Source organism: Botryllus schlosseri, chromosome 16, assembly GCF_051294905.1.
Source record: "Botryllus schlosseri isolate E-star chromosome 16, Bs_hap1, whole genome shotgun sequence".
Classification (NCBI taxonomy): Eukaryota; Metazoa; Chordata; class Ascidiacea; order Stolidobranchia; family Styelidae; genus Botryllus; species Botryllus schlosseri.
The window spans coordinates 21,521,674-21,536,308 of record NC_137251.1 but is presented as its reverse complement, the minus strand read 5'-3'; the positions used below and the strand labels follow the sequence as shown (position 1 = coordinate 21,536,308).

The 14,635-nt window shown below is 38.8% G+C and overlaps 1 protein-coding gene across 1 annotated transcript in view; it reads left to right on the top strand.

The window, feature by feature from the left end:
- The first annotated feature begins 836 nt into the window (after window positions 1-836).
- Window positions 837-14,635, top strand: part of LOC145459356 (uncharacterized) — a 155,737-nt gene continuing 141,938 nt past the window's right edge. The window contains exon 1 of the mRNA XM_080338006.1: window positions 837-1,282. The gene's annotated coding sequence lies outside the window, so the exon portion shown is untranslated. The remainder of the gene's footprint in view (window positions 1,283-14,635) is intronic.

The window sequence follows — 14,635 nt, the reverse complement described above, 5'->3', positions numbered from 1 at the left end:
TCACTGGTCCCCTTCGCACGTTTTCCCCGTCAGCATTTCCTCTGGAAATATGTCCATGTCCAATCTGATAAAACGGACCTGGATAATTAGCTATGCAATGTGTGTGAGTCGGTGGATTCGTCCAACGCTAGAGGCTGAACTAATCTACGTGGCAACGTGTTTAAGAGCACGCGATTAAACTTCGACTTATACTGCGCTGTTACTCTTCTGGTGACGGTTGAATCAGACAACTGTAGTTTCGAAATTTGTCAGGTGAAGTTGTGTTCACCGTGCTGCTAAAAGTTGCAGAAACAGCGAATATTCGCACAGTACGTTGAAGTTTTATTGCAGTCACACCTTCTCTCGCAGATTCTTGGGTTTAGCGATATTCTAAGAATTTTGAACAATGCGTCGGTAACGTCGTCGGCAATTTTAACAATGCCTCGAAATATGGATTGCTGGGCTTGATATCTAGCTAGCAAATTTTTATGTCTAAGATCAGGCGATATGTATAACTCCAGAAGAAACTATCGTGGTATCATTTTAAGCTTCTACGCTTCGTTACAACAACTGCTCTTCGACAAATATGACACATTGGTCTTCCATAACAATACTGTGCCAGTAGCAATTGCGTTCATAATGGAAGATGCCGCGGGCCGCAAAATAATCGTCTGCGGGCCGCGGGTTGAGAACCCCTGCTCTAGGATAAAATATATTTCCAAACGAAAATGGTTTGTTACTCTAGGAAACGATGGATTTCCAAACGAAAATGATATTTTTACCAGGGTGAGCGTCGTGTGTTCAGTGTTACCAGTGTCATTGACCTTGTAAAACGTTGTCACCGGTACTCGTTGGCTAGGCTTACCATATTTCGGAAATGAAAAAAGAGGACACTTTTTCAGAAATTTCAGACATGCAAAACTGGAGATGAATTCTCAAAAACAGGTAAATTTCACCCGCTTCATGATCGGTTGACTAAAAAAAAAAAAAAAAAAAAAAAGGTCATCACTTCCGCTCAGAGCTCAAAAACACGTTTTTCACTCCACATTGCTGGGAGGATGACTAAAAAAAAAAGGTCTTCATTTCGCTCAGAGCTGAAATCACCGCTTTTTCCTCCGAAATACCCGCCGGAGCTTCACTTCTGCGCCAATTTGCGGCATATCACTCGCAATTTCCTCTATATCTGACCTAAATTTTCAAAAAAGAGGACAAAATCTCAAAAAAGGGGACAAAAGGGCGTCCTCCGAGGACACTTTCAAAAAAGTCAAAAAAGAGGACAAATCCTCTTAAAAGAGGACGTATGGTAAGCCTACCGTTGGCATACTATTATGAGTGTGAAAAGGATTTGTACGTCTTGTGCAGAGTATCGCGACAGTGAAGATATTTTTTTCACGTGGCGAAACAAGATCGTTGTTCAAACGTGAATGCATGTATTTCGACCACCGAGTTGCAATACATGAGAAAGAGCCTACAGTAAGACCATTCTGTATGCTTCTATTAATACCACAACGAAGACTTGACGCTGAACAACAATTCGATTCACAAAACATATCCATTGCACAATTTGTCAGTGGCGTGTAAAGGGTTAGGGACATTTTTAATACAGTTCCATCTGCTGGTCGTTTTGTTATGAGGACAACCATGTGAGGACTAAGCACTTTTCTTTAGCAAAGTAGATTGTTTTGTGTGTAAGATTTAAGGGTCGTGTCGAGAAGCATATATGTACTCTTCTGTTGGAGCAACTCGATTATCGCTATGACATTGGCATATCCTTCAATCGTAGTTGTTTTTTTACGAAAGATGAGGCGATCCCGGTGTAATAAATTGTGCTAATCAAACTTTGATAGATGCCGCGGCTGTGTAGGACTCACGCATGGTAATTACATACTGTACACATACAAACTTTTGTGTAAAGAACTTTGATGTTTGTGTAAGTGTTATAAAGTTATGTTTTAAAACTATTGGAATATTAAGATACACGAACATCCATTCAGACAATAAAGTTCTTGACATATCGAAACAGTTTGAAAACGTCACCAATCATTGCACATGTTCGTAGGATGAGAATATCGAGTATTTTCGTGTGCCATGAATATCTTTCATATACCTTTAGTATATGAAAGATAAAATGAGTTGCGTGGAATAATAATTAGTATCCTACAAAAGTAAAACTTGTTGTGTTTGATTGCATACTTTTTATCATTGTTCATTGTGATTTTGAAAGACGGATCAGTTTACATCTAAATGTAGTAAGCCTAGTAGCCTCAGGTAATAAATTTTCCTCGTTTGAAAATCGAGACGTACAAATAAAATACCTACCGGTAGAGTAGCAGTATCAATATGAGTGGTATATTATTTTTCGCGATATGCAACTTTTCAAAAATTCATCATGTCATAGAAAATTCGGTTGTCACGAATTCGAAACAATTGTACTTCGATTATCACGACGAAGGAAATTAAGATCAACGTAGCATTGCGAAGTGGTATGTTCACCAATCACTAAATGACGAAGATATCAAATTGCGCATGCAACTCGGGAAGTTAAACGATACAGTTACAAGTTGGATGTAATCTTGATTTACGGATGACCGCTTAATGTTGTAATGCTCAACCACTCCAGTGTGTTTATTGCAAAGTATTTGACACAAATAAAAATATTGAATGAAAAATCACACATTGGTTTCATTACCGAGCGAGTGAAAATTGTTTTGTGCTGAACAGATAAGATTTACATTTAGAAAAAACTATCTACACCGATTAAGCGACACTGTTTAATATCTGATGACTATGATGAGTGAGTGAAATTTCCTTAGGGTTTGATTTAGCGAGTTAATTGCCGGTGACTCAATCACCTACAAGTAAGGTCTTTTAGTTACTGAGTATTGTGATGACATTTACTTTGACGAATGACAAAGCGAAAATTTCCAATTTCTTTGATCGTGTGCGTTCTACAAATAGGCCTAGTTCTAGTATGCATTCATCGAACATCATACAACTTGACAACGACTTTCAGTACATTGGTTAGATGATCACAATTATTCTAGAAGGTTCAAATCGGTGATGTATTATCACTACTATGAACAACAATTCAAACACATTTTTGCAGATTTCATTGTAGCGTGTAATTCGATATCGTTGATATTATGGGTTTTGTGTAATAGACAAGTCTAGTTCAATCGGAGGTGTCTAGCCAACATATAGCAATTAGTTTTTGTAATGATCAAAGTCTTAGAGTGTGAACAGAGTTTAACACGGTTTAAATGATGCCTCGAATTCCAAAGTGATATTTTCGTACTGTGTAATCTACGTATGTTTCAATTCGCTGTCGCGGATTCTGAAAATAAAGTATTGTACCGGTTGTTGATCAGCAAACGAAATTGTTGTTTCATCTTTAGTCTTGGTTACGGGAAACGATTGCATATATAAAATATTTTCTCATATCCGCAATACGTAGAGTGATTTGTACCAACGTGGAATAATTTTCCAATCAAAAACATTTCAGACACGCTAATCTAGTTTTACAACTCAATATGTTAATAACAATGGTACTGAAAAGTTTGTTGCTGTCATAATACCCTTTACCACAGCACCGGGTCTAATTAACGCGAATAATTTAATAATCAAGTAATGATCAACTATTACAAAATCTCATATGCCAAATCAATGTGAAGGATGCTTACAACACGATAACTTTCAATATGACGCCAGCGTTCGATTGTAAGAAATGAATTCTGAGCTGCATTAGACAGACTATACCAAAAACGTAATACGTTAATCTCAAGTCGCGCGCTAAGTAGTAATTACTTTTGTCTTGCAGAATATACCGCGTAGTAGGCTAATTACTTTATCTTACAGAATAGTAACGACTTTTAAATTGAATAAAAAAGACGCGCCGTCGGAATATGAATATAACCGAACTTCTTATGGATTTTAGGTTGTAGTGATTGTATGAGAGAGAGAGAGAGAATCTTTATTCGTATACATTACATATCAACATAACACTACACAAATGTAACAGTGAAATGTGACATGCAAGGTAGACGGGAGGCTCGATATGACATAGTCTTCAGAGCCGAGCCACCCGGGACAGGAGCAATTTTCACAGTCGATAACTAAAAAATAAAAAATGAAATTGAAATAAACTAACGAACGAAAGGAAAAATAAGACACAGTATCATGGACCAATTTGAAATACAATGCAAATACAATTCAGTGGTAGTTAGAGATAAGAGAATGAAAACATTGTTTTTTAAAAGCACAAGAGTCTAAATAGCGGAGATTAGGTGGCAGCTTATTCCAAACATCGACACCAATAAAACTGATCGAATTTTGTACTAGACTGGTAGAGTGGTGTTGCACAGACAGAGACAAGTTAGAAGAAAATCTGGTATGATGTTGGTGGGTATCTGAAGGTATCTTGAACAGATTATCAAAATATAGTGGCAGTTCACCCTCATGATAGCCATGCATAAATTTCATTACCTCAAATTTGAAAATGTCTTCCACTTTCAATATTCTAACGCTACGATACATGCTATTACAATTTTCATATCTAGATTTCCGACAGAGAATTCGTATGGCTCGGTTTTGCAAGACTTGCAATTTCTGCAGATGTTTTTTCGTAGCAGGTCCCCAAACTAGGATCCCATAAATGAGATAGCAGTGAATTAAGGCATAGTAGACTGATCTGAGTGTTTGATGAGGAATTAAATTTTTAAGGCGATAGAGAGCCCCGACACCACGCATGTATGTACTCGCGTAATTTTGTTGACTTTTCATACGGATCCTGTTGAGTTGGTCTGGTACGTTGCGAACGGAATTACTTGACAAGGTTTTCGTATTTGACTCTTTTGAGTATGATAAGATGTTAAAATGTCGAGATGCCATAGTGATAGTATTTCTGAAACTCTCTTTGACAAACGGAAAGCCGGATCGCGAATAGAGTTGTAATGTTTCATTACTTGTTTCAAATAAATGTGCGTATAATATCGAAATGGGACTGGGTGAAAGTTGGTATAGCCAAAATTTGATTAGTCTGACCGCGAAATTTTGAATGTTGATGACTAAAATATCAGTTCCGACGCATTGGTGAAGCCAGGGGCCAGCCACATTTTTCGTAGATCGTCGTATATGACCATAAAGTACAATATTTCGCCTTTTAGCACAATTCCTCGATATTTATAAGTCCAAGCGCCGGATAATCCTGTCCTTGTCAAATGAGACCAGTGGCAGTGGCAGTGGTGGCCCGTAACATATGCAAGTAACATTATTATCGACCAAATTCTTTCATTAACTTTAAGCATTTTCGCGCTGCGTGCTGCTAGCTCGTGGATACACACTCAGTCATCATGTCATACGACATTATAGATTTGTTATTGATTTTGAAGCGTCTTATTATAAGTATTGTTTTCATCGTTACCTAATCCGGTTCGCTACTATCCGAAGACTAGAAAAGGTCATCAACATTCAAGTGGCCCGCACCATGGTTTGTAAATCTTATGTGACCATTTGACCGAAAAGGTTGGCCCCCCTGCTAAAGGGTTGGTATATCATTTGGTCTGCGACAGACTTCTTCTCAGACCTGATGAAATCGATTGACTGGCCTTCTGTTTGACATATCTGATTAAAGACAGTTAAATGCTTCAAGTACTGTGCAATATCAGCTCCTTCCCGCCCAAAAAAACGCTGATCTGGGGCCCACCAAAGGATGGTCGACGAAACTTCTGGAGGCTTACCATGTGCACCTGGTTTAGTATAGTGCCAGGCGAGAAAATTGTTTAATTTTGTGAACGAATTCTGTCAATAATAATATATATTATAAATTGTATCCTCTCTACACCCACGCAACAATCTTTATTCACCCGTACACTAGAAATAAAACGGCAAACGGAGAGAGGGATACCGCCAACACTATACTATTTCTGCATCCCTAAATGCTGACTAGATTAGAAATAGAATCATACTGGCAATAGTTTATAGCATGGTTTTAGAATTATTCCTACACATTTGGCGCAATACTTCATAAAAGTTGCTGTAAAAGTTGCATGAAAATAGAAAGAGTTGCAAAAATTTGCCACATCAAATTCCTATAAACAGCTTAAAACATCATAACACATCAGGGGTGTCAAACTCAACTTGCGTCGCGGGCCAGATTCAAACCTTCAGATCGCTCGCGAGCCGCATCACTCGAATGATTCCAAAATATTACCTCAAAACTCCTGCCATTGTTTATAATTTGAATACTATCAAGTCTCTATACATACCATAGTTCGCGCCTATATTACATCATATGACGGATCATAGGGGTTCTATTCTAGCTACACTTTTATTCACAAATTATGGTAATAATACACAACACCGCTGTCGGATGGTTATGGCCTATGAACATGAATATAAACATACTGTACATTTGCTGTTGGGAGGGATTATTTAACGGAAGTATTTCTTACTAAAATTACCAACATTTGCTGTTAATAATATGCTCGATCGTATACACACATTTTTCAATCAACTCAAAATTGCTTCATATTCGTTAGTCTTAATAGACCTGCATCTTGTCATATTTAGTCGTTTATAACTCCGATAGGTGGCGACTGAATTCCAAACCTTCCGGTTCCCTGTCGCCCCTTATTCCATACCAATTTGCCTTTTGTGTAAATTGGTGGGACGAATAAAATCATACTGACTGAAGACTAACTGACTGTTGTTCCAATCTCGATCGTAATAGTGCGTTTAGGTTAGTGTCGCAAAAATCGCTACTTTCAAGCTATACTTTCTCCGTTCACGGGTTCAATACACTACAGTAGATGATTATAATAGCAGAGTTCCCTTCATATTTAGTGTGATAACTTTTCATAGCTGAATTGATTTAACTTTTCGACATGGAAATTGCACTTGGTAATAGACCAGTGGTTCCCAACGTGGGCGATTTGGCGGCCTAGTGTGGCGAAAATGACGAAGGGTGCGATAGGGGCAGAGGTGGTCAGTATCGAAGTACTTCTACTTTTTCGAAGTACTCAAGTAGTTTTCCTCTACTTCTGGTACTTACTCAAGTAGATCTGATTTTCGCTACTTCTACTTCTACTTCGTAATATTTTGTGATCTACTTACTTACTTTTCGCTATTTTGAGTTTGTCAAGTAGCAGTAGTTCAATCTTCCAATCAGGAAGATAGCCTGAGGAATTTCGGGGCCGTTTTCACGGAGTATCAACATATAATTTTCATAAAAGTTTGTAAAGCCCAGAATTTTCGTCGCACTTCGCGTGCAGTGCTGGATACGGAGTAACCAGTAACATTTCTCGAAGTATCGGTGAATATAATTTAGGTAGAGGGTTGGCGTTGCTCCGTTCACACCACATTGTCGCCATTCGTCCATATCAAATAATTCATCACAGTATATATGGCTCACCATAACGTTTGAAACTGATGTTTCGCAATCTAGCATTTACTTGTCATATCGTAATCTAGCATGTCCATTGTCCATGGCGTGTCCAAATCTCGGAAAGTGGACTCTGATATTTTTTTAGTTTCAGAGCTATTTAGCATACCACCTTTAAAACTTTCTGGACTAAAAACATGAAATACATGTTCTGCTTTCAGAAGTAATATTTATTTTTCACTTTCAATTCCCAGTATCATATATTTTGAGTTATAATTATTATCAGTTCTTTTGTCCGGATAACATACATGTTGAAGTATAAAAGCAAGTGTAGTTATGCCTTTAATTTCTGGAAATAAAGCTACACAATATGGCATTTTTACGGTCCACCATATTTTTTATTTACGTTTACTAATCGCGCAAAGTGTTTACACCGTATCCAATACAACTTCTCCGTATTGCTCCTCGACTAAACTACAGGCCTTGTAATATGGTGAATGGCGTCATACCATGCTATTTTCTAAAACGTGCTGTTCGAGAAAACAGTGGATTAGCATCACATTTTCATATCAATACTATCATTTTCCTCCCATGATGTGGACGAATACTTATGCTATCGAAAATTGGATACCTGTTGGTATGCATCAATATGAATCAAGCTCGTCACCTATCGCATAGCTCAATTTGCACCTTTTTACAATCCATGTGAACAAATTAGGATCGTTTTCATAACTACTTACTTACTTGAGTACTTTTAAAGTCAGTAAATTCTACTTCTACTTCAAGTAGTTTTAGGTTGCTCATGGAAGAAGTACTTCTACTTGTACTTGAGTAGATTTTTTCTTCGCTACTTCTACTTCTACTTGAGTAGATTTCTTGACTACTTTGACCACCTCTGGATAGGGTGGGGGGGGGGGGCGAAAATGGACAAAGGGGGCGACAGGGGGCGAAAATAGCGAAGGGGCGATAGAGGGGCGATGACGCGTTAAAACGGCTATATTGGAGTCAAGACGGAGAAATGAAAAGTGTAAAATTCGACAACGAGCCGAAAAGTTGACCATTTTTTTATTCAACCCGCCGAGGATTACAGATTGTATATCAATGTTTCTCTGCACAAAATCTGGGGGCGATGATCGGCGTTGAGCTTGAAAAATGAGCGATGAGTCAAAAAAGGTTGGGAACCACTGTAATAGACAATGCAAAATTCTCCAGGTTTATATTGCAATGTTTATAGATATTGCGTTCTCGCCACGCAATCAATATTCTCCTATAATATAACCACTAAATAACTTCAAGATGCGATGCTAGATAGAAATGACTAGGCGGGTCGTGATATGCTCATTAAAAACTCACACCAAAAGCTGTCGTCGGGAACGTTACGCGTTAATACTACATTCTCCACCAAGATATCTTTGTGGAAATGGATTTTCGATCAGAAGTTGTTCATATCAAATCGAGGACGTGGATTTTCAAGACAATAAATACAGCTGCGAAGTTCGCTTCGAAATAATAAAAGTCTACCCAATTTCTATGCATATAGGTCGATGTTATTTTCCAGAAAAGTCATTTTGTGGCTGTTTAATTATCACTAGCCTACAATTAATATTTGCACAAGACATATGACGGTTGCACGATGATTAAGCTAATTTTGTTCGAAAACCTGAGGGGGTCCGCGGGGATCCGTGACGGTCCAAAAGGGGTCCGCAAACACAAAAAGATTGAGAACAACTGCCCTAAGCCGTTTCCTGAGCGTCTATCGGTCTTGGCAGCGTTTGGACCATTGCACGTCAAGGCAATATGCGCATGCCCAATGCTCATTCATATCTGCTGAGTCTACCTCGGCGGAATGCAGTTGCTATCGCCAAAGCCGTTTTAGTTAGTGAGGAATTGTGATGTTGGGCTCGAAAGAATAGTTTACTTTCAAGCAGGGCTGCGGAGTCGGTAAATTTTACCACCGACTCCGGCTCCGACTCCGACTCCACACATTTTCAATATGTCGACTCCGACTCCGACTCCGACTCCTGAGTCTTTAAATGTACCGACTCCGACTCCGACTCCGACTCCTGGGTCTTTAAACGTACCGACTCCGACTCCCGACTCCGACTCCGACTCCAGCATTATTACCAATTTACTTCGAAAATTATATGCCACATTGTCGGTTGAATGACTATCATACAACCATTGAACACATGTAAACATATGATTAACTGTGGCATGCTAAATTGTTTCATCGTGGCACAGCTCGAATTATCCACTATGCAATTAACATGAAATAAAGATTTGCTAAATATGAATATACTATTTAATACTATTTAATTGTATATTGAAGTTCTGTACCTCCAAGAAGCTCTTTAAATATCCTTCCTTATTCAAGTTTTTATAACATGGACTCTCTAATATCCTGAAATGTATGAATCATTCAAATATGGCAGATATCCAATCCTGTATAATAGAAATGTAGATAAAAAATCCCAAGTGTAGCTCTTGTGTATGACTCAGCAACTAATAAAGAAATTGAACTTACTAATTTTGTCATTGCACACTATCCTGATTACAAGCACTAACATTCTTACTACTAATAAAAGACATTGGTCATAAATGGAATTTAGTTAAGTAGTCAAAGACCATAGTCTATGTCTAGTCTACATGTACTTAATCAATTATTCAAGGATTGAGACTTGCAGTCTTTCCTAATCATTTGTTCGACCCAAACAGCTCAGCTACACCACAAATATTTTAAATTTTGTCAAGTGGGAAGCATCGTTTGGTCATGTTTACATCATTTTTACAATTTTACAAATCCAGCCGAAGCATTTTCTCTGTCACAGTATCATGGTATAATTCCAAAAATTACATCAATTTTGAGTGCATTACGAAAACGCACCTTGTGATTTTCTTTCCCTCTGCAACTGAGTTGTAATTTGCAAGCAATGTCCAATTTTATCTATATCAGGGGTGGGCAACTTTTTCGGCGAAAGGGACGCCTGAGATTTACGAACCATTGCGCGGGCAACTGGAATGTTGATAACCTTTTTTTAGTCGTCGATAGGAGCGAACCGAATTAGGTAACATTGCAAACAAGACTTATATTAATACGCTCTAAAATTGATAACAATATGTCATGCAACTGTGCAGTTCGCAATCAAGCCCTGGTCGCGCGAAGCGCGAAATTTTTTGGACGACTGAATTAGGCTATAGCTATATTAATAAATATGTCACTAACATACATTGGGGGTCGCATCTGTATACCACTGGGCTCATTTGGCAAGGACAGGATTATTCGACGTTTAGACATAGCAAAATCGACGGTATCAGTGAACATGCCTCTATCATTTTGTGCAATTGTTTTGTCGACGATCTCGCTGCGAGTGCACATCACAAGCAAAGCCGTATCTCCTAATTGCGAATATAGTTAGACTCAATTCTGTGAATAATATGTATTTATAATTCTCAGAAGGGGGCTCGAATACTGAATGCAAGAAATCTAGTGACAATGAATCATGCGAAGTATACCAAGAAAAATTTCAAGTCAAATAAATCTGCTATGAAATATTCTACTTCATGGTCATATACGAAGATCTGGGATAAATGTGGCTGACCCCTGGAAACGTCAATGCGTCAGAACTGTTGTTTTAGTCATCATCAAATTTCGCGGTCATGCTAATCAAATTTTGGTTGGCCTTGCAATTGTACCTGATGTCATAAAGAATTTCGAGAATTACCTCGCAGGCCACACCTAACCTTCTCGTGTGCCAAATTTGGCCTGCGTGCCACGGGCTGGCCGCACCCGACCTGTATGGTTAATAATAAAAGTGATTGGTGGTACATAAAAATTCTATTGAATTCTTTGAAAGCAAATGTTTTCATGATAGAGAAGTTGGAGTCGGAGTCGGAGTCGAAGTCATAGTCATTCTCACAAACTCCGACTCCGACTCCAGTCAGTATTTTCCCACCGACTCCGACTCCGACTCCGACTCCAGCTACTATAGTTTTCACGACTCCGACTCCGACTCCGACTCCATCAAGCGAAAATTACCCCGACTCCGACTCCGACTCCACCGACTCCGACTCCGACTCCACAGCCCTGCTTTCAAGCAACAACAACAATATGTTGAAACTGAAACAATTTCAGTATTTCATAATGCTTTTCTTAGCATTCTTACGAAATCTGAAATCAAGTCGCGGGCCGCAAATTATGAATCGCGTGTTGGTGACCCCGCCTGCCGTAAAGTATAACAACATGTAATAAAGTAATTATAACAACATACACAGATGTTATGATTATCAATTACGTCCCCCAGCTCTACATGTTAATGTGACCGTCGGGGAGCGAAGAGAGGATCACAAATGAATAGTAATATAACGCAATTATCCATATTACGGACGGAATTCGCAGGGCTCAGGAGCTAGAGCAATTCAACATTCCGGCCTGCTTCAAAGCCGTGTTATAGTGTCATAAAGGCCTACACATCACGTAATCCCGTTCCATATGGTGCACTAATATTAAGTTGGTAACAATAGATGCAAAAGGGGGGTGTGAGGGAGGTGGAGCCCCCCACAAGCTGTGATTACATACTTATAAGTAGTCTCCCGGAAGTCTCGTCCATGTCGCCCCAATCGTAAGGCCATACTACTGGGACTACTAGCTTATAAATCCTCGCCAATGTTTCGGACTTGAGTTCGTTATCATCAAATCAATGTTTGGGTATAGTTTTAAATATACAATTAGATATATATTATTTCCATGCCGTCGGTCACTATATGATCAAATAACGACATTGAATTTTGCCGCCGGCCATCCGACAGTCGACGAGCATGTCCACATTCAGGTCGAAATACAAGCAATTACGACTAAATGAATACTAGTCGATCCTCAAGATTACCGGACCACGACTGACCCATCCACCTCGCCTTACATGACATGCCACCCCATTTTGTCGCTTGCTTTTTTATATACTATCGTCTTTACTTTTCATTCAGTGTGTATGCCTCCTCTTTACAACGCCTAGGCCAAGGTGGGTGTCTGATTCCATAAACTAATCCAAGTAGCTTCGACACCATCCTATCTTTTCATTGTATCGCATTTTGTGGTATATTGAACTGATAAAAATTGCTAATAAACCAATGATGATAAATTATCTCTTCACTCTAGTTCAAAGGTCTCAAACTCAAATGTGCCCGCGGGCCAGTTTCCCAGTTTTGACGACGCCGCGGGCCGCAGCATTTACTATTCAGGCTTGGCACGAAAAGAATCATCACATTTATAACTATTTGAATAGAATTGTTGTTGTACTTGATATAGATTAATTATAAGATATAGACACCATATGGGCGGACAAATGTATGATGCCATCATAAAAGCTATCGGGTTATAATTTTGCAGCTACTATGAATATTTTGAATTTGACAGATTGATAATAGAGACTGATCTGATATCAAAACATTTTTAGGTTGAGCATTGTAATTCCAATCCAGGATTCGGGTATACTTCTGATAAGTAGGCTAATAATCTCATGGCCAAATATCTTCAAATATAGGAGCAGAAACAAATATAAATATAATATAAATTTAATGAATGTGTCCTAGTGATTATTGAAATGTCGGGACGCCGAACGGGCCATTGTTGCTACATCGTTGGAGCGTACCACTACGGTAACCGGTACTTGTAAGTGCCCTTAATAACATGGTTTACCGACCAAAGATGTAAGTGACAGATTGCCAATGGTTGCCAAAACTACTTGCTTAGTTCGCGAAAAACCAAGCTGCGACCTTCTGATCTATTACTATTCCCCTGGTACGCGATTACTTTGTTGCGTCCATGGTTCTAACAAATTCACGGCATTCCGAGTCACTCCGAGTCCACTCGAGTCATTTTCATTTTGCCATCGAGTTAGCCCGAGTCTGAGTAATTCTAAGAAAGGTCGCGTCCAAGTCCAACTCACAAATTTCAGTCACGAATCGTCTAAAGGTCAGGTTTTGTCATCATGAATTGGAAATGTGGCGAAATAGTGAATCTTCCACTGCATGGTAGCGTTTGCAATTGATGTGATAGTGAGGTTTGATGAATAGTTTCCGTCTTTCGGGGCAATTTAAGAGGGAATTTTGACTTTAAAACGTGAAAGATATATGTGACACTTATACATTGTCAAAGTATTAAAAATCTAAAATGTCACTGCGGGCCGCACAAAATGCTCTGGCGGGCCGCGTGTTTGAGACCTCTGCTCTAGTTGAAACTGGCTATTGCAAAGACGGGAATGGTTTGTTCACATGTGATGCCAAGTGAAATGCCAAGTGACATCCACGCCCCACTGGGTGTCAGCATTTTGATGTTTATTTGATGAATGCATCACAATTAGGTTCGTCAAAATTGAAGCTCCGACCGCCAAATTATTGCATATTTTGTTCTCCCCCAACCATGAAACACACTTTACATAGCATGCGACAGCAACGGCAATGAAACATAGCAGCATTGTTATTAAAATAGATTTATAGTGTCTAATTACAGAATAGAAGAATTGAAAATTGTTTCTCCAACTAAATCCGGTCATTGGTCAAAACCAGCTTTAGCAATAGTTTAGCAACAGCAATAGTTTTCAAATCCAGTCATGCATAATAATTCTAGCGCAATTTGTCATAAGGCTACCCGAAAATTGAAATGTAACATATCAAACGAAAGTTGATCTTCAAGAGGGATCTACCTGACGTATCCTAGTCATTGATGTTTGATTTCTAGTTGGTCTCAATTACCTTGCATAAATACCTTTGAATCTAAGTATTTTCAGAAAATATAAGGTGTACGATCAATTGAAAGGTACCGAATAGTGACGGATATTTAGATTTTCGAAATTATCATCCTATAAAACATGAAGGTACATAAAAAAAACGAATAACAAAACAAAAATACTGCTATTAGGGTATTGAGACGCACTCATTTCTTGACCTAGAACCGTGGTTCGCAACCTTTTTTTACTCATATCCGCCTTCTCAATCTTGACACAAATTTTCGCCCCCCCCATATATTTACGGAACCGTAAATGAGGACTTATAATATGGAATTTTCACTTTACTCTGATCGCTAATGAATTAACTAAAAAAGGCGGTTTTTCCGAGGTGGTAGGTTTGCGCGTATACCTTCCGTCGAGTTGACCTTTTATCGCTTAATGTACAGAATAAGCCGTCTTCACTTGCATTTTTTGGCAGTGTTAATTAAATATATCTCACAGGACGTTCTAATATCTTCCCTCCCCTATCGCCCTAAATCACCACCTTTGATATTTC